The 27,703-nt window shown below is 43.3% G+C and overlaps 1 protein-coding gene across 14 annotated transcripts in view; it reads right to left on the bottom strand.

The window, feature by feature from the left end:
- The window catches only part of ATXN1 (ataxin 1), a 405,775-nt gene that overhangs the window by 208,708 nt on the left and 169,364 nt on the right, over positions 1-27,703 (bottom strand). The window contains exon 1 of one of the 14 annotated variants that reach the window (XM_061147576.1): positions 24,084-24,532. The exons of the other annotated variants lie outside the window; for them this stretch is intronic. The gene's annotated coding sequence lies outside the window, so the exon portion shown is untranslated. Of the gene's footprint in view, positions 1-24,083; positions 24,533-27,703 lie in introns of those variants that run through there. 14 annotated transcript variants of the gene reach the window in all.

The following is a 27,703-nucleotide window of genomic DNA, read 5'->3' as shown; positions in this document are numbered from 1 at the left end:
GAGCAGCATGGAGAATCTTAGTTCCTGACCAGGGATTGAACGTGTGTCCTCTGCAATGGAAATGTGGAGTCTTAACCACTGGACCACCAGGGAATCCCCAAAAGTACACATTTTAGAAGCGTAACATTTTTTCTGAAGTTTTTCTATAGAAAATGTCAAACATGTTCAGAAGATGTTCAATAGGACGCCGGATATTCACTACCCAGCATCAATACTCGTCAACTCACAGTTCATCTTACGTCTTCAAGCAAATCCCCGAAAAATCATTTAATCCCTAGATATTTCAGTATGAAGCACAGAATTTTTAAGCTCCCTCATTGTCCTGAGATCTCTGAGAAGCCAAAGGCCCCAGGGTCATGCAGTCAGACAGGGACAGAGGCAGGGCTGGAACCCAAGTCTTCTCACTGGAGACCGAGGGGTCTCCGTTGCAAGTTCTCTGGCTCTCTTGCCCCTTACACCCCCCACTATCTGTGTTAACTGAACCCTGGCCCGCAATAATATTAGCATGGAAAGCAAGCGTTATACTGGTTGGAAACCAGGAAATCCCGAATTTAAATCTCAGCTTTGCCATTTTCTCTGAACCTTAACCGCCTCAACTACTAAGTGAGTAAGTGAGTGAAGTCGCTCAGTCGTGTCCGACTCTTTGCGACCCCATGGACTGTAGTCTACCAGGCTCCTCCATGCATAGGATTTTCCAGGCAAGAATACTGGAGTGGGTTGCCATTTCCTTCTCCAGAAGATCTTTCCAACCCAGGGATTGAACCCAGGTCTCCCACATTGTAGGCACATCACCGTCTGAGCCACCAGGGAAGTCCTAAGTAGGGATATGAAATTGCCACTACTCACAACATACTAATGGGCTTCCCAGGTGGCGTTAGTGGTCAAGAACCAGCCTGTCAATGCAGGAGACTGAAGAGATGTGGGTTCAATCCCTGGTGGGGAAAATCCCCTGGAGTAGGAAATGGCAACCCACTTCAGTATTCTTGACTAGGAAGTCACATGGACACGGGAGCCTGGTGGGCTACAGTCCATGGGGTCACAGGAGTTGGACATGACTGAAGCCATGTAGCACGCACACACAACATACTTATAAAAATAGTGAATTTTCAACTTATAACAGTTATTTTTAACGTGTTTTCATGGAACTTTGGGAAAAGTTGTTAGAATCCATGAAATCTTAGAAAACCATTAATACGGGGAGGTGGGGTCTACTATGTGAATGAGTTGGGGTGGGCATACATAACTATTATGTAACTGTACCCTCAGAGCATTTCCACGACAAGTTCATTTCTTTTCCACATATAAATTAGAACCAACTATTTCAACATGTTGAAATGGAAGCTTCTATGAAAAACAAATGTTTCATGTAATATGAATCAACATTTCCCAAAGAGGAAAGAAGTTGCTTCCTTCCCCTCCCCGCCCCCAGAGGAGGGGAGGGAAGTTCTAGCATCCTTTAGAGAAGGAACAGACAAGCCCAGGGAGAGTGAAAAGAAATAAGAAACGTTCCCTCTTTGTTGTGGACTTGGCAAAACTCTAACCAAAGCAGATTTACAATAGAACACAAAATACTCCCAAGAAAGCACCCGAAGCTGGAAAAATAATAACCGAAAACAGGACTTTAAGTAAGTGACCATAAGACACAACTCAATTGCACCCTTTTTCCTTCTCAACACACACAGAGGTACCGTATTTGAGGAGATAATGAAAGTGAGGTAACGACAACCTTTAAGCAGTCCCATTCTAGGGACTTTCCTGGTGGTCCAGTGGCTAAGAACTCCACACTCACAAAGCAGGGGACCCAGGTTCGATCCCTGGTCAGGGAACTAGATCCCGCATGCATACAGCAACTAGGAAGTCCTCACACTGTAGCTAAGACCTGGCACAGCCAAATAAATGCATATTAAAAAAAAAAGAAAGAAAAGAAACTCCGTTCTAAGTCAACTCCAAACCTTGAGATTAGACATTAAACGTACTTGCTGCCAAAAGCCAAACCACAGGAAATCTTGTCATTTTTAATATACACTGGCAGCAAATGCGTACCATGTGTAGCCTCACCATAAAACCCAGGCTGTGGACCAAGTGTCACAGAGAAGCAGTCGGGTCTGGGGAAACGGCCCACAGGCTTGTGTTAGTTTCCTGGGGCTGCCAAGACGAAGTCCCATAGACCGGGTGCCTGCCTTAAACCACCAGGGTCTACGGCCTCACGTTCCGGAGGCTGGAAGTCCAAGATCAAGGTGTCAGTAGGGCTGGCTCCTTCTAAGAGCCTTGAGGGAAGGTTCTTCCCTGTGTCTCTCTCCTAGCTTCTGGTGGTCTGCAAGGCATCTCGGGCTTGTGACGGCAGAACTCCAATCTTAATACGGCATTCTCCCAGCATCTCTGTCTTGGTGTCCAAATGTCTTCTTTTTATAAGGTCACATTGGATCGGTGCCCATCACAATGACCTCATCTTAACTTGATCATCTGCAAAGACCCTATTCTAGACAAGCCACAGTCACAGACACTGCGGGGGAGGACTTCAGGATCTTTTTGGAGGAACAGGGCTCAACATATAACATCACCTCATCCCCACCCAACTTAAGAGAGGTAAAGCTGAGCCACCTCCCATGGAGTTTCCAGTGGTCTCACTGAATACATCACCAGTGCCCCACCACTGCTTAGAAGGAACACCCAAGAACAGGCATGCCATGCCCATGGACACCCCTGGCAAACCATCACTTGGCTTTCACATGCTATCATGGCCCCTTTCCACTGCCTTCTCTCCCATACCCATCAGCTTTGGCCATGTGGCTCCCATGCAATCCACATATCAACTTGGCCCCTTTCAACTTCAGGGTAGGAGGGATATCCATCAGAGTCTTCTGCCAACTTTGCATCCTCTTCTACATATTCAGCTCACTTTTGTTCCTCCTCCTTTTATCCCTTGCACGTTTGGGACAAGTTGAGAGGTATCTTAGGCTTCCCAGGTGGCGCTAGTGGTAAAGAACCCTCCAGCCAATGCAGGAGACATCAGAGTTGGGGGTTCAATCCCTTGGTTGGGAAGATGCCCTAGAGGAGGAAATGGTAACCCACTCCAGTATTCTTGCTTGGAAAATTTCACAGACAGAGGAACCTGGCAGGCTACAGTCCATAGGGTCACATACAGTCAGACATGACTGAAGTGACTTAGTATGCATGAGAGGTACCTAATAAAAGAAAATCAGAATATATTTTTGACCTCTTTCTAGCCGGCATAATTATTAGGCCACAAGAGAAGTCATGATGGTTATGCTGAGTATGTTCTTTGGCAGTTTAAAAAGTATTTTTCAAGCATGATAGTGGTAGACTATAATTATTCAACAACCTTAATAGATAGCAGCAACATCATTATTCCCAATATACAGAGGAGGAAAATGAAGCTCAAAAAGGTTAAGTAATTCAGTAATGGACACACTGCTCATAAACCAGAACCAAAACATGGATTCATCTCATCTGATGTCAAGTTCTGCAAAGTTATATAATAAATAATATGACATGGTCTATATGAAATCATCAAGAAGGACTAAAGGTTTTTTTTGTTGACCAGAAGCAGTATGGTAGCAAAAATAAGGCCTTATGTTTACATTCCATGTTTTAAAACATTTTCTGAAATGTTTCAATGCTAGGTTTTATGTATCCTTATAAAAACCAGATGCGTTATTCTTAGGCTCATTTCACAGATGATAAATGAAGGTAGAGGTTATATAACTTGCCTAAATGAACCAATAAGCCGAGAATGCAGCTAGAGTAAAAATCTCTGCATTCTAAGTAAAAAATGGGCATGCCTTTCCAAAGAGGAAAACTCAATAGAACTTCCTTGGAAAGAAAACATCTGAAAAAGAAAACAATGTAAATGAAGGACAACAAGTAGAAAATTGGATACGTTTCCAATGTAGAGACACCTATTTTCTTGCAAGCAGAAGCAGCACATGTGTGTGTCATGGATGTCAGGATGGAGCCCTGAGCCCTGAGCTCGGCCAGTCCAGTGGTTACTCATGTCCCTGAGAACGAGTACAAGGCTATTCTAAGCAGGTCACACAAGACTTATGACTAGTGATGAAGGAGGAGAAATATTCTTCCTCATTCATCACAGGTCTTGGGATTCCTTTTGGTTTTTTACCACCTGAATGCATGAAAGAAGGACTTCCAGAAGGAAGGGAATCTGGGCTAATTCTAGAAGGATAAACAGCTTTAGAAAACAGAGGTAAGAGGCACACGTGTCTCAGCGTGGCCAGTGGACCATTGTGGTTGGAGGTGCGTGTGTGGAGACACAGCAGTGGATGACGAGGTGGGAAAGAAAAGTGGGGGCCAGATAATGAAAGACCCCAAAGGCCTTTCTGAGTAATTGAGATCATTCTGTAAAATCAGAAGGGGTTTAAGAAGGTACTCTATCAGAAGTACTACGTTGCCTCTACATGAAAAACTCTGAAATCCACAAGTCTAGCCCAGCCCTCTCTTCTGAGATCCAGATGTGTTTTCCAGAACACCTGCTGAGCATCTCTAGATGGGTCCTGCTGGCATTTCCAACTGGGCACGTTAGATCTCTACAGCCCCTTTCAGGCCTAACAGTCTGTGATTCTAGTCAAAACTGACATTTCCCTTGGAGAGACTGAAAATAAACAAAAAGCAGAGAAGTCATATTCAAGAGGCAGGGCAAAAAGAGCAGTGTCTTTGAATCGAAAGGAAAAAAAAATCTTTTAATCATCCCTCTCTGACTGCCCAGGCTCTCAGAACGAAGTAACGCATCTGAGAGTATATGTGAATGTGCCGTGTGCATCCGTGGTGGGGTACCCAGGAGGTAAAACTAAAGCGTTCTCCAAGGATACACGCTCTCGATGACAAGCCAGAATAGCTTTCTGGCCTCTCAAAGCTGCTCCCTTGCACCCGGAGAGGTTGGTTCTAGAAACAACAATTAAAGTTCAGAATAGGAATCCTGTTTTGCAAAATATTTTAAGCATTCCACGCTTCTAGACAACTCATGCTCATCTCTAGCCAACTCAGGCCATTTCTAAGTCACCCCTGAATTCCTATGAGGTGGTAGGGCGTGTCCCGCCAGAGACGGGTGAAAAACCTCCAAGATGCCCTTTTATAAGGAGTAAATATGTTTCCCTGTTAAATTTGCCCTCTGCCATTGCAAAAGGAACAATATTGTGAAAACCTTTCCTTTAGTAGAGAGCAGTAATTCACGCAGTGTGTTTTGAATAAGGTGTAGTTAATAAGGTAGAGACATTTTGCTTCTCTTTTCTGGACATAAGTTCTGAAAGCAAAAACGAAGAGTGTAGATGGGTTACCACACCATGCACGTGTGCGTGCTAAGTCACTTCAGTCGTGTCCGACTCTGTGTGACCCCGTGGGCTGCATGTAGCCCACCAGGCTCCTCTGTCCATGGGATTCTCCAGGCAAGAATACTGGAGTGGGTTGCCGTGCCCTCCTCCAGGGGATCTTCCCGACCCAGGGATTGAACCCAGGTTCAATCTCCGGCACTGGTAGGCAGGCTCTTCACCACTAGCACCACGTGAGAAGCTCTACTACTCCATATTCAGAATTTAGAAAAGATACACTTTGCACAAGCCCACATCCAACAGTCTGCTTGGCTGTGACAGAAACCATCCTGATCCACTGGCCAGTCTTGACCAAAGGATTAGGTCAGCGTGAGGTCTCCTTGGGCCCTGTCACCTTGATGCCTCTGTACCTGCTGGCCTACATCAGAGCTATTCAACTCAATCATACACTGAATTCTCACTGGGTCACTTGACCTGGGCTCTTCTGCCTGAGAGTGGGGCTGCTCCGTGTATTCCAGAGGATGTGATTCATTGTTGTTTAGTTGCAAAGTCGTGTCCAGCTCTTTTGTGACCCCATGAACTGTAGCCTGCCAGGCTCCTCTGTCCATGGGATTTTCCAGGCAAGAATACTAGGGTGGGTTGCCTAGTATTGCCCAGATCGATCCAGGGATCTGGCTCCTGCTTGGCAGGCTGATTCTTTTTTTTTTTTTTCAGGCTGATTCTTTACCACTGAGCCACCTGGGAAGCCCAGAGGATGGGATACTAAGTCACTAAAAGCGCAGACAGCAAAATGGCTTCAACCTCATAAGCTGCTGTGGGCAGCTGTGCGTGTGTACCCTGACCTAGAGTCTCTCCAGAGATATTATTCAGATTCCATTTTCTTTCAGGTGTCCCTGACCTCTAGGATCTGTGCTTCTTGGCCAGCTGGCAGTGCTGAGACACACAGGAAAGAAAACTATGCATCTGATAAGAGATCTGAGCCAGCTGACCTACATGATGGTAGCCTAGCATATACTCCAAACACTGTGCAGCTCAAAGGCTATTTTGCTGGACTTACTAAACTTCTGTAAAACATTCATAATAAAATCCATGATACTCCAGTGTTTCCTTACAGATAAAAACTATCACCCCCAAGCTCTCTAAGATCTATTTTACTCCTCCTCCTGTTCATTCTCTGGATCATCACTGCAGTCTTCCCGGGCCTCCCAAGTGGGGCTCAGGTGCCCCTTCTAGATGCTTCCTCCATATCCTGTATTTTCCCCACACCCTGCTTATCACTGTGGATTGTAACTGACTAGTCCCTTTTTCATCCACATTACTAACATAACTATAACCTAGCATGATGGGGAAGGGACTCTTTTCTCTTGTACTAACTTAGTATTTCAGTATTTAAAACCCTACTTGGTACCCAGTGGAATCTCAAAGAATGTCAGTTGAATGACTGATGGAAAACAGAATCCAGGCTCTGGATATCTGCTATTTATTCAGGTGGCACTAGTAGTAAAGAACCCACCTGCCAAAGAGACGTGGGTTCAATCCCTGGGCCAGGAAGGTCTCCTGGAGGGGGGCATGGCAGCCCACTCCAGTATTCTTGCCTGGAGAATCCCATGGACAGAGGAGCCTGGGGGGCTGCAGCCCACAGAGTCACACAGAGTCAGACGTGACTGAAGCAACTTAGCATGCATGCACACTCATCCGGTACACGACAGGAACACTTACCTCTCCCTCCGTTCAGCGCCATCTGCGGCCCTCAACGGCTGGCGGCGCGACCACAGTTACTGCTTTGGCCACCTTTATTAGAAGGGTATCATGACTCCAAAGTAAGACCGTGAGCTTGCTCTGTTTGAAGTCAATCAGGAGCTAAAAGCTTTTCGAGTTTTCCCCTTCAAGAGCACCAGGAGGCTTGAAAGAATCTTAAAACAGGGAAAGCTTTGAAAAAGAGTTATGGGCAAAGCCTAAAGTGTTTAGGGCTGGAAACAATTATTCCTCTGCACAGAAACCATTTCAGGGTGGTGGTGGGGGGGAAGGGAGCGTCAGCGAGACTGGTGATTTTCACGCAGTTCTAGGCCAGCGCCCTTTAAATAAGAAGACATCTTTCATGAGACAAGACGCTTGCACAATAAATTAGAAATAGATTAGGGTAAGTTTATGCCACAACACACAGTTGTTTAATAAGATAATTTAATCGAGGGTCAAAAATAATTGGGGGGAAATGATCAAATCCACAGGAGAATCATCTATGAATGCTAAAACAAATGAATTGTGGAGAAGACGATCTTGGCCAAACAAGCGCTTTGGTCCAAGTCTATCAGGCAGCTTTTCCTGACCACCTACTGTGTGCCCGGCATTGTGCAGGGTTTGTGGGGGACGTGGCAGGAATCACTGCCACGGCCCAGAGTTCATTTCCTCCTGGTGGTCTCTAAAGACACCCCACTGATGCTGCTGCCATCTTTCCAAAATGCAGACGCAATGGGGTCCCTCAGGGTGACAGCCACCATCAGCGGAGTCATAATCCAACAGGACAAACAGGATGCTACTCACTCCCAGGGCTGAAGACCTCTCCTGACCTTTACTCATAACTCCCCTCACCCCAACCCATAACCTGAGACTCAGCCATACTCTCTTACTGCCCACGCTTTCCTGGGTTTAAGACTTCTTGACTCCTTCAAGCCTATGCCTTTGAAAATGTTGTCCTTTTCCACCTAGAAGCACTGCCCTAGCATAACCTGTCCACCCAGGCTTCATGACTCACCTCTCTGAGACGTCTTTCCTAGAAACACCCCTTATCCCTGGCCCTGGTGTGATATTCTTTAAGAGTTTCCCCAGGACTCTCGACATATCAGGATTGTGGAACTCGATACATGGAATTCTCCCTTCCTTCCCTCCGCCCTTGCTTCCTCTGGTTCATCTCTGTCCATCTGGAACACCTACTTAGCAATTACTCTCTACCAGGCCCCCTGCTATGCTAGGTGCTTTGGGTCCAACACCTCTTAATAAATCCACATGAATTGTAAACATGCCTTGCAGATGAGAAACGCAGCTCAGAACGGTTCGGTAACTCGGTCAGGTACACACGGTCAGCAAGTGGCAGCGTCGGATGCCTCTGTTCCAAGCCCGAGCTCTTTTCTCCTCAACACATCAACTCACAAGAAGGCAAGGGGACCCGCCCAAGACGTCCACCCAGACCCCAGTGGTTCTTGCAAGCTTCAAAATCACACACGTGGTTTTGACAGGTAGAAGCCAAAGGTGTGCATGGCCAAAACCAACCGGATGGGCACCCCCACACAATCTGTGTGCTTCCCCAAACTTTCTCTTTCCTGCATGTCATAGAAATGAATGCCCAACGCCACCCATGAGCCCTCCACTTTATGGAGTCAGTCTAAATGTCTTTTGTTTATAAACCACAACTGCACCAACTCCGGGTGGTAGATGTTTCCAAGGAGTCTCAAAGCCTCGATTGTTACTGTCTTTCATTTTGGTTTCAGGTTCTGCTCATGTAAGGGATGGCCTGTCCTCCTATTTACTACCATTAGAATAATGTCAGGTTCGGGGTTAGCACAGAAAATAGATGTTTCTCTGATTTCTATGCAAAAGATCAAAACGCTTTTTTTATGGCAACATCAAAAAAAAAAGAATCAACATGTAAACATGTTTCAACAGGCATTCTTTTTCCCTTCGGTGGTTTCTCAATATTTGGAAGGCTTTATTAGCCTGTTTTGCTTACAAATGGTAAAAGAGTTCTCTACTTCTAAGCCTTTTCTGAGACTACTGTATTTGCTGATAATTAGTGTTCGGTGCCTTTCTTTTGGTAATATTTTGTGGGAGAAAACTACCTGGGAAATATCTTGGCTTATCACACGACCTGATCTGGGAGGACAGTGAGGAGAGTGGTGTATATTTTTACCTCTTTCTTTTCATTAATTCTCCCTTCCTTTCTTTCTTTCCCCCTTTGATGTTCAGTTGCTAAATCACGTCTGACTCTTTGCAGCCTCCTGGACTGCACGCCAGGCCTCCCTGTCCTCCACTATCCCCCGCAGTTTGCTCAGATTCATGTCCATTGAGTCAACGATGCTCTCTAACCATCTTATTCTCTGATGCTCCCTTCTCCTTTTGCCATCACTCTTCCCCTGTACCAAGGTCTTTCCCCCTTTGTGTGATCAGTCAGTCGTGTCCAGCTTTTTGCGACCCCATGGACTATAACCCACCAGGGTCCTCTGTCCATGTGATTTCCCAGGCAAGAATACTGGAGTGGGTTGCCATTCCCTCTTCTAGGAGATCGTCCCAACCCAGGGATCGAACCCACATCTCTTGTCCCCTGCACTGGCATGTGGATTCTTTACTACTAGTGCCTATTGGAAACCCCAAAAGGAAATTATTTAATTAACGATAGCTTAAAGCCTAGTTAACCATTTGATCAGTTGTTCTTAGTTGGATACAAATGCAGTGACTTAGCACGCACAGTGTTCTAAATTCATAACTTTGAGGCGTTAGCAGGCTGGTGTGTGCCCTTAGTCATGGGCTGAGCCCACCAAGCTCCTCTGTCCATAGAATTCTCTAGGCAAGAATACTGGAGTGGGTTGCCATTTCCTTCTCCAGGGGATCTTCCCGACCCAGGGAAGATTTTTTTTACCATTAGTGTCACCTGGAAAGCCCCATCTCATGGTGCTACCTATAGCTTCTTAGAATTTTCACTTGATTGGCAAAATAAACATAGCATGAGATTCAAGTATAATTGCTGCCTCCTTCCTCTAGAGCATGGACTTCCCACTCACACGCCTGTCAGTGCCAGTGAGGAAAATCAGTCTGCTATTTTATCACTGCAGGAGAACTGGCAGAGCAGGCCGCTGTCTCTGCAAACCATTCAGTCAGCTCCAGCATTTCCAAAAGGCTTTCTGCTCATGATAAAGCCCCGCAAATGCCCAATGAACATTACACATGCCAACCCCAAACGCAGCCTCACTGTGAGTGGTGACACATAAGAAGCGTTCTATTAAACTTAGAACCTACGCAAGGCTGTCTACCATTATAGCTGTTAACACCATTCTGGTGGAAGTAGCCAATTAAATTATGTAAGGGAAAGAGATAAGAAGTCTAAAAACTAGCAAAGAGCAGCAAAAGGATCATTATTTGCAAAGGTTGTGGCTGAAAAATCACATGAGCAAGTCAGCTGAACAACTGTTACAGACAATTAGAGAATTCTGTAAGGTAATTCACAAGTGCTGGTTTAATTGTTAAGTTGTGTCCAACTCTTGTGACCCCATGGACTATAGCCTGCCAGGCTCCTCTGTCCATAGGATTTCCCAGGCAAGAATACTGGAGTGGGTTGCCATTTCCTTCTCCAGAGGATCTTCCTTACCCAAGGATTGAACCCTGGTCTCCTGCACTGCAGGTGGTCTCCTGGATTCTTTACCAACAAGAATAATATGCAAAAGTCAGTAGCCTTCTTAAGGAACAACCAGTAAGAAGACATCCCATTCTTTAAAATTGCAAGTAAAAATGAAAAATGGCTAGAGATAAACTTAAATAAAAATATGCAAGAACTAGGTAAAGAAAGAAACCTTCACACTGTTGAAGGACAAAGAAGGTATATTTACCCTGCTGGTCTTTGATGAGGAAATCACTAATTCCTCCCAAAGTAACTGATAAACGTGATATGATATCCAAGAATACCATGAGAAAGCGAAGTCTGAAGTTTATCTGGAAAAGTGCACAGGAAGGAATAGCCATAAAAATGAAACAACAAGAAATAAGGAAAGAGGACTTCCCAGGTGATACCGTGGATAAGAATCCACCTGCCAATGCAGGGGACGTGAGTTCAATCCCTGATTCGGGAAGATTTCCATGCCACAGAGCAACTAAGTCTTAGCACCACCACTAACTGAGCCCACAAGCTGCAAGTACTGAGGCCCAGACACCTAGAGCCGGGGCTCAGCAACAAAAGAAGCCACTGCAGTGAGAAGCCTGCATAGCTCAACTAGAGAGAAGCCCCCACTCTCGGCAACTAGAGAAAGCTGCCGAAGCACAGCAACGAAGACCCCGTGCAACCAAAAATAAAAGAAAGAAGGAAAAAAATGAATAAGGAAAGACTAGCATACCAGATACGTAAAATACTTTAAAGCTCCAAATATTAAATCAGTATGCACTGGCACCCAAATAGAAAGCAAGATCGATGGAAAAGGAACAGACCCAAACACATACTGTGAGTCAGTGTATGACAAAGTTGGCAGTGCATGTTATGGGGAGAAGAAAGTCTTTCAATAACGGGATGGCCCCCTGGCAGAAATAAATTCAGACCCCTAGTTCAGATTCTACACTAAAATAAATTCTTGAGCGACCAAAGATTAAAATGTGAAAAACGCAAATGTCAAAGCCCTCGGATAAACCTTGATAACATGACGCTAAGTGGAAGAAGCCAGTTACAAAAGACTATGCGTTGTATGAGTCAATTTAAATGAAACGTCCAGAACAGGCGAATCCATAGAGAAGTAAAGGAGATCAGTGGTTACCAGGGGCTTTGGGGTGGAGGGAATGGACAGTGACTGCTTAATGGGTACGGGGTTTCTTTTTGGGGTGATGAAAATGTTCTGAAATTAGATTGTGGTGATAGTTGTACAATTCTGTAAACAGACCAAAACCACTAAACTGTACACGTGAAAAGGATGAATTTTATGGTATGTAAATTATATCTCAAAAATGCTATGATTTTAAATGTACTAAGAAAAAATATAAGACAATTTTAAAAATATAACGTTTGAGCAGAGAAGCCCTAAGTATGTCAAAAAGTTAAAAAAAAAAAAAAAGGTCTGATGAGTAAGGCTACATAATTTTAAAAACAAATCCTTTAAAAAAAAAAAAAAAAGCCTAAGAAGTCCAAAACTAAATGGAAAAATTAAAAAACTCAGGACAAAAGGACTAGTTTTTTTTTTTTTTTTAGTTACTTTGTGCTCCTAAAAATGAATTAGCTGGAAAAGACCAAAAACCTAGGGAAAAATGGGCAATAAAAGTCAATACACATTTCTCAGAAAAGAAAATAGGACTGGCTCTTAAACATATGAAAAGATATTCGATCATTTGCTTGTGAGAACAAGCAAAACTCTATATTAAAGCTACTAAAAGATAGAAGTTTGCACCTCTTAGATTGGCAAAGATCATGCCGTTTAGTAACACTGTCTGTGGGGAAAAGGCACAAGCCCACGGTGTTAGTGGGAGCATGCATTAGTACAGATGCCAACTCTGAGGGCAATTTGGCAAGGTTTACCGAAATTAAAACTGCACATTCTTCTGATCCAACAATTCCACTGTAGCAATTTCTCCTCCAGAGAGCCTCGCTGACATAGAAAATGCTATTTATAGATAGTAATTCACTGGAGCATCGTGCCTAGTATAAAATGATTGGAAACAAGCAAAAGTCCATCAATGTGGGGCTGAAGAAATTAAGGCAAAACCCTTACAATGGAATACTATTTAGGTACTAAAAGGAATGGGTTTCCCTGATGGCTCAGTGGTAAAGAATCCGCCTGCAATGCAGGAGGCGTGGGTTTGATCCCTGGGTCAGGAAGATCCCCTGGAGGAGGGCATGACAACCCACTCCAGTATTCTTGCCTGGAGAATCTCACGGACAGGGGAGCCTGTCGGGCTACAGTCCATAGAGCTGCAAAGAGTCAGACGGGACTGAATAGACAGCATGCACACACTAAAAAGAATAAGACTACTCCCTATGTTGTGACAAGAAAGGTTTTTGAGGATACAGGCTTAAGTCAAAAAAGGTAAAAAAAAAACCCAGAACACTGTGCATGGTGCAAACATTATGCTGAAAAAAAACCTGAACCAGAACTTCCCTGGTGGTCCAATGGTTAATAAGACTCTGTGCTTCCAAGGTCGGGGGGCACAGGTTCAATCCTTGGTCAGGGAACTAAGATCCCACATGCCATATAGCCTGGCCAAAAAATATACACAGATTAAAAAAAACTCTGTATTTTTTCTCCTGTAGTTTGCATAGTTATAAAATATCCCTATATTTATATTGTGTTTATATTATGTATATTTGTATTTTCTATTTTCTTTATATTTTATAGTTATAATTTAGGTTTTGTATTTTTAAAATATCCCTGAACAGACCCACAAGAAAATGGTAATGAAGCATGCGACTAGGAGTGAATTTGGGTGACTTGGGAACAGAAATGAGAGACTTACTTTTCTTCTACCTCTTATTTTATCCTTTTGTACTTTTAGTGATTTAAAACAAATTAGCTAATTCTTTCAGTTAAAAGAAAATAAAGAGAAACAAATATGACAGAGAGATACTGAAATACAAAATGAATAAAATATGTGATCTAATTCTAGAAAACTCTGTTGGTTATTTTTAATATAGGTACATTCAAGAAAGAAATTAATAACTTAAAAAAAAATCCCTCACAAGGGATCACCCATCTGCAAAACAGATGCCTTCAGCAAAGCTTCCTGTATGCCTGCCATTGGTGACACCCCACACTACTAACACACCCACCTCGAGTGGGAGGACTGTCTCCAAGACCAAGGAGCTAATTCAGTCTTCATAATTCACTTAAACTTGAACTCTGCTGCAGCAGGAGACTTGCCAACTAGACAGGTTTCTCTGGATTTATCCTCAGGTCATAAAGAAAAAGACCAATTTTGCCTATTTCTATTCATTGAACTGTTAGGTCTCCATTGGCCATCAGCTGTAAAAACGTCTTGACAAACACTACAGTGAATTCAAAAGAAGTTCCCTTAAGTGCCTGTTCTAAGAAGGGTGGAGGGGAGGAGGTGTGAAGATGAGAGAGTGGAGACATAGCCCCCCAGCCCCCACTTTGAAGGGGTCCTGGGTGACCAGGCGGAACAGAGTGGTCCATGGTGTTCGGTTCAGTTCAGTTGCTCAGTCGTGTCCAATTCTTGGCGACCACATGGACTGCAGCATGCCAGGTCCCTGGTGATGGGTCAGCAAAAGGAAAGGATTCTGGGCTCACACAAAACTTTTCATGTTAACCCTCTCACAGACATTACAGCACATCTGTGTATTTTTAACCTCACCGGTCAAGCAGAACTTCTTTGGATTCCCTTGAAGACACACATCTATCACAGCAAAAGAGATGGCAAGGCTTACTCAGCAACCCCCATCCAGCCTTATAACGTTCCCAACCCATTACAGCCGTTTTCCATTGTCCGGTGGATAGAACGGAGGGCAGGGTTGCGGACTGGCAAACCCGAACTTTAGTTTAGTCAAAAATGTACAGGGTGGCCTGTACACGGCTTAGAGAAACTGCTGAAGAAATATAATCAAAAGAATTTTGAGAAACGTTCTACAAGACGCAGGCCTCCCAGCCAGCTGGCCTTCAGAAAAATTTCTCTGAATTCTTGATGTTGTGGTTATCTAGCACTTGGTAACATCTGATACTAGAGACCAGATCCACTTGCGGGTCTAAGATACGCAGGGCAGGGACGATGCACAAAACTCAAGGCTAAAGGGGAGAAGTGGATGAGTCATTCCAGGGCCCCTCGAGAGTTTCACAAAGCAAAAGGAACAAATGTTCATTCGCGGAAAACGGGAAACATGGTATGTTTTGAAGAGACAAGAAAAGTTAGGAACAGGTTCCACAGGGAAATGTGACAGTGCGTCTGCTGGAGGAGAAACCATGGGGACCTGTCTCAAATGAAGAGCAAGGATTGACAGCAGGCCCAACCCACTGGGTGTGGGGACCTCTGGGCAGCTGCGTGAGTGGCGGGGATCACCCAGGGTTGGTGTTTGGAAAGGACTGTGTGACACTCAGCTGTCGGGAAACTATAGTTCAGTCGCTCAGTCATGTCCAACTCTTTGCAACCCCATGGGCTGCAGCACGCCAGGCCTCCCTGTCCATCACCAACTCCCAGAGTTTACCCAAACTCATGCCCATTGAGTCGGTGATGCCATCCAACCATCTCATCCTCTGTCGTCCCCTTCTCCTCCTGCCCTCAATTTTTCCCAGCACCAGGGTCTTTTCAAATGAGTCAGCTCTTCGCACCAGGTGGCCGAAGTATTGGAGTTTGAGCTTCAACATCAGTCCTTCCAATGAACACTCAGGACTGATCTTCTTTAGGATGGACTGGTTGGATCTCCTTGCAGTCCAAAGGACTCTCCAGAGTCTTCTCCAACACCACAGTTCAAAAGCATCAATTCTTCGGTGCTCAGCTTTCTTTATAGTCCAACTCTCACATCCATACATGACGACTAGAAAAACCATAGCCTTGACTAGATGGACCTTTGTTGGCAAAGTAATGTCTCTGCTTTTTAATATGCTGCCTAGTATATATTGTTCATAACTTTTCTTGCAAGGAGTAAGCGTCTTTTATTTTCATGGCTGCAGTCACCATCTGCAGTGGTTTTGGAGCCCAAAAAAATAAAGTCAGCCACTGTTTCCACTGTTTCCCCATCTATTTGCCATGAAGTGATGGAACCAGATGCCATGATCTTAGTTTTCTGAACGTTGAGCTTTAAGCCAACTTTTTAGTGAACCATGAGCTGGGCAGGGCGAAAGGGAACCTGAAGGCAGCTGAAACAGTGAGTGTGGTGGGTGGATGCAGAGGAGGGGAGGGAAAGCAGGGGATCCTGTGACCAGAGAAGGGAATTGCAGAGTCTGAGATTTCAAGACGCAGAAAGGCCCAAAGGCTATTGGTTCAAGGTGATACAAAGGTCATAGGTGTGCCAGTGTCTGCGGGTGGCTCAAGTAAAGGAGAGATCAAATCTTAAGGTGAACAGACAGAGCAATGGGATGGCAAAGAGTCAGAAGACTCAGGCTGACCTGACCCCTGCCAGCACCAGGCTTCTATGCTGCACCCTCAACCAGACAGACAGGGGCATACTCCATAACCACTCTGTCAGGGGAATACAACTACACAACTGCCCGCCCCAGGTCCAAAGGCAGGTGATGAAGAGTCTCGGAACCATGTTCCTCACTTTTCACAATCAAATCAGAGTAAGGCCCGTACGTAGAAACAGCACTCTCTGACAGACGAAAAGGTGCATGACTTGGGTTAATATTATCCCGAGGGACGCAACAGAGAGCAGTGCGATTAAGAACAAAACAGTGGCGGGTTCAAGTTCCAGCTCCCCACCACTGACCGGCTGGACGCTTCAGGCTTCATAGAGACTCTTTAAACATGAGCCATCACCTCGGTGGGTTTTCCTGGTAGCTCAGACGGTAAAGAATCCACCTGCAATGTGGGGGACGTGGCCTCGATCCCTGGTGGGAAGATCCCCTGGAGGAAGGCATGGCAACCCACTCCAGGATTCTTGCCTGGAGAATCCCATGGACAGAGAAGCCTGGCGGGTTACAGTCCACGGAGTCACAAAAGAGTCAGACATGACTGAGCAAATAAGCACAGCACATCACATTGGTAAAGAAGAATGCTGCAACATATCCATGATGCTTAGATGAGAGGTTGGTGACAGGGACTTTCTTCAACATCTTGTAATAAACTATAATGAAAAATAATCTGAAAAATTATAACAGAACTACTTTGTTATATACCAGAAAGAAAGCCAGGACAAATCTAGACAGTGTATTAAAAAGCAGAGACATCAATTTGCCAACAAAGGTTCACATAGTCAAAGCTATGGTTTTTCCAGTCGTCATGTGAGGATGCGAGAGTTGGACTATAAAGAAAGCTGAGCACCGAAGAACTGATGCTTTTCAACTGTGGTGTTGGAGAAGACTCTTGGGAGTCCCTTGGACTACAAGGAGATCCAACCAGTCCATCCTAAAGGAGATCAGCCCTGAATATTCATTGGAAGGACGGATGCTGAAGCTGGAACTCCGATACACCGGCCACCTGATGAGGAGAGCCGATTCCCTGGAAAAGATCCTGATTCTCGGAAAGATTGAAAGCAAAAGCAGAAGGAAGCGGCAGAGGATGAGATGGCTAGATAGCCTCAGCGACTCAATGGACATGAATTTGAGCAAACTCTGGGAGATAGCAGAAAACAGAGGAGACTGGAGTGCTGCCGTCTGTGCAGTGGCAGAGTCCAGCATGACTTAGCGAGTGAACAACAACAAATACCAGAATTAACACAATACTGTAAACCAACTATACTTCAGTTTTTTAAAAAACAGCTTCAAAAAAGAAGAGATGCTAGGGCTTAGTGATTAGTAAAGGTTAATTGATGTTCTTACTCTTCTACAACAATGTTCTCAAGGAAAATTATTTTTAGGAGAGCAAAATGGGTAAGAAAAAAGAAACAGTAGTGAAGCAAACAAATGTATGAAAGGGGAAAGAATCATTTGCTCTCTCAATTCCTAAGTGTTTAAAAGTAAGCTACCCAGGGAAATAAAAACATGGCCCCACAAAAGCTTGTTTGGGAATGTTCACAGCAGCATTGTTCATGACGGCCAAAAAACAGAAACAACTCAAGGGACCACCAGCTCACAAATGGATAAACAAAACCTGGCCTCTCTACACAATGGCGTATCATTATCACAACAAGCACCGAACACTGATAACAAGCTTTTAACGAGGATGGACCTTAAAAACAACAGGCTAAGTGGACGGAGCCAGGCACAAAAGTCCACATAGCGCATGATTCCATTTATAGGAAATGTCTAGAACAGTCAAATCTATATGTAAAGAAAACAGATTCCTGGTTGCCAGGAGCTGGGGGCGAAGGGTCGGAGGAAAGTGGGAATTGACTGCTAACGGATATAGGGTTCCTTTTGGGGCTGATGCAAATGTTCTAAAATGCACTGCGGTCAGAGAGGTGCACAATTCTGTGAATGCAGTAAAAAGCACCGATTGTACAGTTTTAAAAAGAAAAACGTTAGCTGCATGTTCTGAAAGCGTCCCGCTTCCCCTCTCTGAATAAAGACTCTTGGTCTTCCCTGGGTGAGAGGCCCTGATGGGCAGAGCATAGGAAAGGCAGCATTCCAGCAGTTCCCTTCCTTATGAATATCACAAGATATTGATCCTCCTCCTCCTCCAGAGACATTCTCAGGTGGGTGCCAGAGAGGTTATTTCTCTTCTTTCTCTCTGCTTCTTTCAATCTTGGCTACTGCCTTCTGTTTCCCCAGGTGCACAGCGGGTAAAAATCAATCTCTGCTTGATCTTTCACAGGCAAAAGCTTTAAGGTGGACGGGCCTTTTATTACACAGGAGTTTAAAGCTCCTGAAAAATACCGAGGAGGGTGCTCTGAAGCACTGGTTTTAGTTTCTCCACACCACGAGGACAGGGTCCTTAAAAGCAACGTTTCCTCCAAATGACTTCACTGAACATCATTTTCTTTGGGGAACAAATTGCAAAGAAAAAGTATTGAAAAACCATTCCCCACCGTGCATCTGAGGTTTGATTTACATGCTAATAACTGCCTAAAAAGTGGCCTCGTAACATTACTGGTTCCAGGAAACCAAGCTTTTTCATAAACGTCAACAGTGTTTTTAAGGGAACACTGATGTTAAAAAATCAGAAGGCCAATTTACTCATTTGCAACAATAATAATCACAATAACAATGATAATAATAATAATTATTATTATTATTATTAACACTTCCACATGACTCTGAGGGTCTCTGGGTAATGCTGGCTTTTGTCCACACACAGAAAACTGCCTTTATTATTTGAATGGTCCAGGAATCAAAGATGGAAGCATTGCTCAAAGAATTCTCATGTAAACTGTCTTAAAACATAGGCTTAATAAAACCTTTTTAAAGTCTCTTCATGTTTCGGCTTTAATGTTCAAGGCTGAAGACGCAAAACAAATGATAAGCATCATTTTTATAACAAGTTACTGTGGTCAATGGCATGTCAGTTACAAAACGTCAATTTCTACTGAGGCAAGCACATTAGGAAACTGTGAAGTCGCCCACTGAGCCCAATTTCCATGAAGAGGTGCCAACCCCATTACGTCTACATAATCTACAAACGCATCCAACTCCTTTCGGAGCCGGAAACTTCAGGACTCTCCCTGGTAGGGGGATGGGCATAGGTGTCTTGAAAGACATTTTTTCATGACACTTTAAACTAAGAGAAATTTATATAAGATTTAAGTTTACTTAAGATTTAATAAGAATAAATCTACCATGTATCTCTAGGTATCTAAAAATCTGTAAAACTGGAGGTGGCCATAAAACATAAACCCATTAAGCTTAACAATTTATATTCTACATTCAGCATTCATGCTTCTGCATCACGTCTGCATATAAAAAGCATGATGTTCTGTTTTGCTTTTGCTTGGGTAAGGTTGAAATATTCAGATGGTACTGTGTTTCCTGTGGGGTCTTAAAGAGGTGGGTCCAAGAGTTCCCCCTCTGTTGGCTTTTAGAACTCTTCAATTCCCCTAAACGCCCACTTGAATACTGGAATAACTTCTAGCTACTCTTGTAACATTATCAGTGGCATACTTACAGGAAAATATATGTCTTTTATATGTTTTGACAGTCAACGTTCCGTAAAAACCTAAGAGTATTTGGTTTTAATGCCTCACTTTTATATAGTACTCCACTGTTCATAAAGTGCTTTCTTTCACAGTCACATGGGCTTCTTTGTACTAAACCTCAGCTTTCTGTCATTCAATTTCTATAAAACACTTTCAAAAGTATTAATTAATGAATATTTGGTGGTGGTTTAGGCATCAAGTCGTGTCTGACTCTTGCAATGCCATGGACTGTATAGTCCGCCAGGCTCCTCTGTCCATGGGATTCTCCAGGCAAGAATACTGGGGAGGGTTGCCATTCCCTTCTCCAGGTAATCTTCCGACCCAGGGATCTAACCTGCGTCTCCTGCATTGCATGCATGTTCTTTACCACTGAACCACCAGGGAAGCCCAATGAACATTTAACATAAAGTTAACCTGGAACCTATAAGGAGAATTTGGGGGACAGTGACCGCAGCCTGGGGATGGCAGAAAGATCATGACATCAAAATTATTCTCATAGTTTCAACAGAAAAGAAAAACCATCAAGAGATACAATAAAGTACGTAAACTTAAAACTAAAAGAAAATGTTTCTTGCATGGGCTGCAGTACGGTTTTAAATAGAAGGGAAAGATCATTACATGTGACTGCTATTCACTAAATGTTAACTACGCTAGCATCAAAATCTGAGCCTGCAAGTAGAAGTCAGAGTAACAGCCGAAGCAGTTGCTTAACATTGCTGGGGTGCATGTATGTTCAAAGGTGGGAGGGAGACAGAGTATTTTTTTTAATATGGAAGCAATTCACTCTGACAATTGTAACTATGACAAGCTTACACAGTCCTCAGCATTCTACCTCAGAACAGAACAGCATCAGTAACATTTGTGATCATATTCTGTCAGCTGCTCTGCTAACAGTAGAAATTTTTACTTGTATATGGATAGCAAGTTCTCCAAAAAGAAGCATTGCTAAGATCACGGTTCCACGATACAAGAATATTTCTGTGCTCATGTTACACATACTACAGATTAGAAATAAATGGGTTTGTAATTTGCAAATGAGCTCCATGGAGCAAATAACTGATTCATCAGATATTAGTGAAAGCAAATATAAAATCCATGAATTATGTCTCTGGTTGACAAACTATAAACTGCTCAGAACTTTTATGTTAACAAGGCATTTTGCAGCGATCTGTCGATTTCTCCCTTTATGTGTGAAACACACATGCAAAAGAGAATTACAAACTTCAGAGTTCTTTAACCTTTACAAACCAACACAGTAATTACATTGCAAGATATTTGACAGCCCAGGGTAATATGAGAAGAAAATCCCTTTTTCCCCCCCCACTTCCTTTAAATAGCTCTCAATTTTTCTACAATTTAAAGACTGCCTGAGCAAAAGACTTTCATAGCCATGAATCCCACTAAAGATAAACAGGGAGATAAAATAAAATCACTATTCCAATACACAGAATATTTAAGGCTCCTCCAAAGAATATGTTTCTCAACACATAAAGACAGTATTATATTTTAAGAGGGAGGCTATCAACAAAATGAAGGCAGAGAAAACTGATAAGGCACAGATAAATGTTATCTCTGGGTTACATGCCTCATACGGGCAGTCCTCAACTTATGAATGAGTTGTGTACAGAAAGTTCATTTCTAAGTCAGTTGTTTGCAATTCCAAACTCATTTTCTCAGAGAAATGATGCTATAAATAAGGCTTGATTTTGTAGAAAGGCAAACAAGATCTAGTAAGCCCATAAGGTAGACAAATTCTAGTATGGACAGTTCTCAAGCAAGTTGTCTCCATGCTGACCAATAGGTTCCAGAATCAGGAGGAGTTGGGGGAGAAGAAGATTTCTTCTTCCTTACCTGGAACATTCAAGTTTTTTCTGGCAACTGCCTTTTTTATATGCTCCCCACCCTCTTCCATCTAAATGCCTAAGTAATAGAGCATGAGAATAATTTTAAAGTTAACCCTCAACTCCTCTCCCCAAGCTCCCCTTCTTGTGTTCAGTCATCTGATAATCAAAGGTCGATAAATAGTTCTGCTTAATCAACACTTGTTTCAGAGTTTTGATAGGAGATACAACCTTAGGAGAGAGGACTGAAAAATACAACCACACTCTGAGATTAAGACATGGACAGTGAGCCATCTGTAAGGACTGGGGTAATCTCAGGAATTCCTTTGGAATTTAGTAACATTAACAAGAACATGACTAGGAAGCTCAGGTGGACAAACTAAAGTAGACACAGGCTCCTGACCAATAGGCATAGATAAAAGCCTGGGATTGAGGAGGGGGTGCCATCTCCTAGGGGCAGCATGTACAAAGGTCCTTGCTTTTCCTTCTGAAGCCACACAACTGCCTGCTCTTCTTTCCACTGAAGATAATATCAGGGAATGTACGTTCAGATAGAGATGGTTTAAAAGATGAAGAGTCCTGCTCTGTGGGAGAAGGCGAGGGTGGGATGTTTCAAGAGAATAGCATCGAAACATGTGTATTATCTAGGGTGAAACAGATCACCAGCCCAGGCTGGATGCATGAGACAAGTGCTCGGGCCTGGCGCACTGGGAAGACCCAGAGGAATCGGGTGGAGAGAGAGGTGGGAGGGGGGATCGGGATGGGGAATACATGTAAATCCATGGCTGATTCATGTCAATGTATGACAAAAACCACTACAATATTGTAAAGTAATTAGCCTCCAACTAATAAAAATAAATGGAAACATACACACACACACACACACACAAATAATAAAATAAAAGATGAAGAGTCCTGATACACTGACTCGTGAGACCCTGATTTTCATACAATGGATGTGTTGTGATATCCTGCAAATAACTGGGTATTCACTGGGGTATGTAGCCACCCTAGGGTGTGGCTAGTATGGGGGTAGAGGATGATATCCTGCTCATGAAGGTATCCAATTGAAGCAGAGGCTGGTTTGTGTTCAACAAACCAACTTCCCTGGCATATAGTTTGACATTTCCCAGTTTTAGTTGCAGTTAGGTATGTCCATGGTACTAAATTCTGACCCAGGGAATGTGAAAGAGAACCACATGTGCCATGTCCATTAACAAACCTCCAGTGAGAACAGTCACACTCTCTCTTCTCCCTGGCTGTTGGCCAAATAGCTGCAGAAGATAGTTGAAGTCTCCCATTGACCCTAGGGAACAGCTGACAGCCATGAGACGGAAGGACTTGGGGTCTGAGAATTACCACTATGTGGATATCTCTACCACAAGCTGTGGAATCCCCCAAGTTAGCTATGCGTGCATGCATGCTCAGTTGCTTCCGTTGTATCCAACTCTTTGAGACCCCACCAGGCTTCTCTGTCCATGGGATTCTCCAGGCAAGAATACTAGGGTGGGTTGCCATTTTCCCTCCTGCAGGGATCTTCCCAACCCAGGGATCGAGCCCGCATCTCCTGCATTGCACGTGGATTCTTTACCACTGAGACACCAGGGGAGCCCCAAGTTAACTATAACATGACTGAAAAAGAAACTCCTATTGTGTTCCTCCTTGAGGGCTGGGGTATCTTACCACAATAGCATTGCCCTCTGCACCATTACCTTTTCGTTGCATCTCAGGAAAAGTCCTTTATGTTTGCCTACCCTGAATAATCCACCAAATTGGTCTGCTTCCAAACTAAATGGCCCCACCCTGCTGAGATTTATATTGCTTCTAGTTTTACTTCTTCCTTCACTGTGGTCTGTATATTTACACTAGAAAGTCTTCTCTTTTTAATTTACTTGGGGAACTGGATAAGCAAACTTGGTAAATCATTAACCTTGCGTTGAGTGTCCTTCTAAGCCAACAGGGCTCTGAGTATCTCAGGGCCTCACCACAGGGTCAAGTGCAGGATTTTTGGTCTTTCATTTTTGCCTTTGCTGAGACGGCTTTTCCCTATTATTTCCAGATTTTACAAGTGGATTAAGTATGTGCGCTGGATGGGAAAACGAGGAATATATAATTTTTAGACAAAATTCACAGGAGTGGCATCACTTGAATTTTGTTTAAAGCAGCTAGTTCACTATATCCACTTATTCTTTCCTTCAGTTTACTTTTAATGGGAAAGGGGAGAAAAAAGACTAAAGAAGGAAAGATGAGAGTGAAAAAGGGAAAGAATTTTAACTATCCTCCACCTCTTGCTCTGTAAATATACTCCATATTTCATTATTGAGTTGTTATAAGGTACAGTAAAACTCTACTATCAATTTAAACAGATTTGGTCTAATCCTAAAAATGGGCTTTCTATCTTTGCTCCTTTCAACAGCAATTATCTGGCACATTCCATGCTCATTTCTTTGTTGTGTTTCTGAAAGGCCCATGAGGTTAGATGGTCATGCACTTCCCACGTGGCACCGTAAGAAATAATGAATTAACCTGTATGATACGTGTGCACCACCTCATTGACAGGGAATGTCTTGATGGGTTTCCCCAGCCTATGGAACTCCACTGAGGGTTACAGAGCAGGGGTCTCGCTTGCCTTCGCCTTGCAACATTTTTGAGAACAAGTTCAAAATGGTTCCCTGAGCTCAGCATGTGACTTCCACTTCAGCTGCCAAAAGAAAATGAGACACCCACTGCAGTAAAGGCACTCTGAGAAGGGAGGAAAACAGACTGGCATCTGTGGGATTGTAGAAAGACCCACTGCACAAAGTATTTTTCTATAAAATCCTTACACAGAACCACTGACTACAATTACAATTTTGAAATAAGTTCCCTATGAAAAAAAGCCTGAAGTCGGTGCTGGAGTTAAAAACGACATAAAAGACTTTTTATCCTGCCAGTTTGAACATATGTGCCCCCCACAGCAGGCCCATAAAGGGTACCCAGTAGTCACTTACCGGAGTGTTCTGCCATTGCCAAAAGATATCATTTCTTTTTACATTTTCCAAAAAACACCTATTCATATTATTCAACACACTGCCACTTAAGTCATGTTTTGAATCCACCGCGGGCAAACTCACATTCCATGGAGAGTTCTCACTGTTAGAAACATATGTGAAAGTTAAGTTTACATGCTGCAGGAACGTCTCTTGTGGTCCAGTGGCTAAGAATCTGCACTCCTATTGCAGGGGACACAGGTCCGATCCCTAGTCAGGGAACTAGATCCCACATGTCACAACTAAAGATTCCAAGTGCTGCAACTAAAAGCCAGCGCAGCCAAATAAATATTAAAAAAATTTTTTTCTGATACTCCCATCCTTCCCAACCCAGGCCTCAGACGTATAAGCTCTTTTCACCTATTTCTAACACCTAACCTACCGACCTCCATCGTTCCCAACTCCAGCCACTCTGGATATCCTGTCACCAACTGCATGTATGTATCATGTCACTGAGTCATTTCCTTTAACAAGAACTTGCAATTCTGCATCAACCGCCCTATTAACTTCAAACTCCTCCGCAGAGTCTTTATGATGCTCCGCTCTGTCTTTCCCAAAGCTGCCCAACGCGCTTTCACACTGATCTCCAGGAAAAATGCACACATCACTCAGCCACACAGTTCACCAGCATTCCCGCCCCGTGCCTGTGTCCCCGCTGTCCCTGCAACTAGAACAACTTCTCAGCATGCACCATCCGTCACGTCCGCCCCTCCTCTCAAGGTGCAGATCAAGTTCTCCTTCTCTGATGAAGCTCTAGCTGGCCACTCAGATCCCAAGCCCACTCTCACTCCCCTCAACACCAACTCAGCCCAGAGCTGGCCCCTCCATCCCAAGCTGTCAGCTGGATACTGTCATGTGCGACTCTCTACTTGCTTCCTGTGGGTTGGTTTTGCACCTTCAACCAAATTTTCATAAAGATAATTTTAGACATATAGGGCCACCTGATGGGAAGAGCCAACTCACTGAAAAAGACTCTGATACTGGGAAAGATGGAGGCAGAAGCAAAAGGGGGCGACAGAGGATGAGATGATCGGATGGCATCACTGACTCAATGGACATGAGTTCGAGCACACTCTGGGAGATAGTGAAGGACAAGGAAGCCTGGGGTGCTGCAGTTCATGGGGTTGCAAAGAATCAGACATGATGTAGCAACCGGAAAATGACAAGATACACAGAGAGCTGCCAAACCAGGAGCGTTCCCTTGCACCCATAACCCAGCTTTTCTTTAAGTCAACATCGCACATAACCAAATGATCAAAATCTAGATCAACAATGATCAAAACTAGAAAATTAACTTTAGTCTATAATCCCATGGACAGAGGAGCCTGGTAGACTACAGTTCATGGGGCTGCAAAGAGACCCAACTGGGCAATGGGGCACACACACAGTACTGCTAACTAAACTATAGAATGTATTAAGATGCCACCAATTTTTCCAAATACCTTTTCTCTGTTTCAGGATCCAGTCTCAGGTTTCACCTTACATTTAGTTGCTGTGGCTCTCTTCCAATCTGTGGCCATTTCTCAGTCTTTCCAGATCTTTAAAGAATCCTGATACTTTTGAAAAGTAGGTGTCTGATACATCGATTGAGTCATTCATTCATTCATTAAACAAATTATACTTAGGGCCTTGGCTTAGGTGCTAGAGGGACAGCAAATAAAACAGTTCCTTTTTTCAAGATGTTATAGCCAAGTTAACAGAAATTCATGTGACTGTCTATACATCTCTGATAAAAGTATTTGGAGAATACAAGTATCACCCACTTCTCAAAAGTTCACTTCATGATACTTCCTTTTTACGAAAGGCCTATATTAGCACCTATTTTTGCTCATGGAAAGAAATCTGAAGAGGATTTTGGCTTTCATGGAAACAGCTGAAAAGTGAACACAGTTTCAACACTGATTTTGCAGCAGCAGTTAACACCCCCAGCAAAAGAGCGGCACTGCCAAGCTCCTTCCTGGGAACTACACTCAGCACCTTAGCATCCCCACCCCAGAGATCTGAACTGCATCTGTGAGCATCTGTGCTTTCCCTCCATTTATTTTGTGCAGCCGTTAGCAAGATGTGTCCTAAGGTAATAGCTTCTTCACTTTAAAGCCATTTCAGCTTACGTAAGATTTTTCACAGGCACTCTCTACTTGCGGGTAGTAGGGGAAACCTGTATGGTGATGGGTCAAATGGTAAGACTGTAAATTTTACGTGGAGAAGAAAATGTAGGGTGACAGGTAGGCAGGAAAGACCTGCTTAAGAAAAATAGCGTTTTGTCCTCCCTTTTACTGCACTGCTCACTCTATAAAAATAGTAGGTATATGAAATAAATAGAGACAAATACCATCACACAGTTACCAGATACACTCTGCCTCTGCATCTTCTAAACTAATTCCTAAAATCAAACCTCAAGGACACACTGTTTAGGAAGATCTAATGTAGTAAACATAGACTCTTTATATAGTTAACTCTGTGCTTTACTAAAAAAATTGCAAACAGTTAAGGTTAAAAAAAAAAAATTGAGAAGCCATTTGTCTTAATCCAGTTTTCAAATCCAATTTCATAGTTTTTATTCTTCACAGGGAATAATGAAGAGCAAATAAGAAGCATCATCCATCAAAGATGGTCTCCCAAAGTTTCTTTACTTAATTCAATTTTCTTGTACTGCTCCTACTGCATTTTCCAAACAAAGCTGTTCTTTTCTACATGTGATAGTTCAGTCCTGCAAACATTCTCAGGAATAATAAACAAACAACCGGGGCACATTTTCTGCCACAAATTGCACTCTGCAACATTCTTTATCCAAAGCATTTTGAATTACAAGCAAGCAAACACGTTTGTATTGCAAGACCTGCACACAATAGGGAATGCCTATTTTTAGACACTTATTGACACTTAAATCTGTTAATATTTAACTCCTACTATTGTTCTAAAGGATGAATAAGCAAACTTTCCTGCACACACAATGTTGTATCAAGCACTTTAATTCTAATAGTAACGGCTGCTAAAAGGAATTCTACTTTCACTATTTGGTATCATCCTTTCTAATTAACACCAATGTGTCTTTTCCACAGAAGGGTGTATAGAGCAGATGCACCTATGGGCCGTGTCTGTGGATACCCACACAAA

Source organism: Dama dama, chromosome 7, assembly GCF_033118175.1.
Source record: "Dama dama isolate Ldn47 chromosome 7, ASM3311817v1, whole genome shotgun sequence".
Taxonomy (NCBI): Eukaryota; Metazoa; Chordata; class Mammalia; order Artiodactyla; family Cervidae; genus Dama; species Dama dama.
Note: the sequence above shows the minus strand (reverse complement) of the source record. Positions and strands in the feature narration are given on the sequence as shown.